The following is a 1227-nucleotide window of genomic DNA, read 5'->3' as shown; positions in this document are numbered from 1 at the left end:
AAAGTTTTGTTTCTTTTTTTTTTTTTGTTGTTGTAGATTTTTGTTACTTAAATGAAGACGTACTTCAAGAAACTATCTTGAAAGGCCCTCTTGTTTTTACCTTTTTTATTTATGATATTGCTTTGAAAATCTTTCAAATCTAAAACTGCTTTTGACTTAAAAGGAAGGAATTCTTCCTCTTTTATTAAGTAAATTTAGGAAGTGCCTTTCTTATTTTCTTAATCTCTTTTATTTAAGTCATTCCTCACGAGTTATAAACAAATAATTAATAACTATACGTGAATTATTTAAAAAAAGAAAATATAAAACCGTGTTAATCTAAAATAATTAAGAGCAAAAAATTGAGAGATCCATTCTCTATATATGTATACCTATATATGACACACAAGAAAACCAAAGATATAGGTGTGAATTGTCTAATCCAACATAGTGGAGCTTTTAGGGTTATGGAGTTATTGATTGCATGTGAAAATAAGGAATAGAAAAGAGCCCATTTGTCTAACCTAATAAGGTAATGAATTAGACCTCATTTGTTTTTTATTCACATGCTACCCACTTTGTTAGAATTTCAATTAGAGACCATGTGACTTCCAAGTGTATCCATGGCCCATTAAATTGTGGGGGTTCTCTATTCAACTACTTTCCATTTTCCAATTCAATTATACTTTATTTTTATTAGTTTAGATTATATTTTAGAAGTAACCTTGGCCATCTAATTGGGTTTTTTTTATTGATTTAAATATTTAAAAATCTAATTTAAAAAATGGCCATGTTGAATGGAATTAATATTTTTTTAATATTTGAATCAATAAAAAGCCATTAATTTACATCAAATTTTATTAATTCATACCAAGTCAATTGCACAATCTGTTGGAATGGAGTTACAATCCTTTTTTTTTATATTGATTCACCTAGTAGATTTAGATGCAAAATGTGGATTTTTTTTTTGTTATTTTATAGCTAGAAATTTGGATGAAATTAATTTTCTTTTCACACAAACTATTTATAAAAGCTTACTAGCTAAATAATATAAAATCATTATTAAATTTCTTCAGATGACTTAGATTATGTACATTTACAAAAACTGTATTAAAAAGGTTTTAAAAGTACTTACTTTATATTTTGAAAAACATTGTTTAAAATATTACGAAATATCTTTATCCAAGAATTTTTAAATAAATATTTTCTAGAATTTTTTTCAATAATAGATGAAAATCTCATTCACTT

Source organism: Arachis ipaensis, chromosome B10 (genome assembly GCF_000816755.2).
Source record: "Arachis ipaensis cultivar K30076 chromosome B10, Araip1.1, whole genome shotgun sequence".
Taxonomy (NCBI): Eukaryota; Viridiplantae; Streptophyta; class Magnoliopsida; order Fabales; family Fabaceae; genus Arachis; species Arachis ipaensis.
This window is presented reverse-complemented; position numbering follows the sequence as displayed.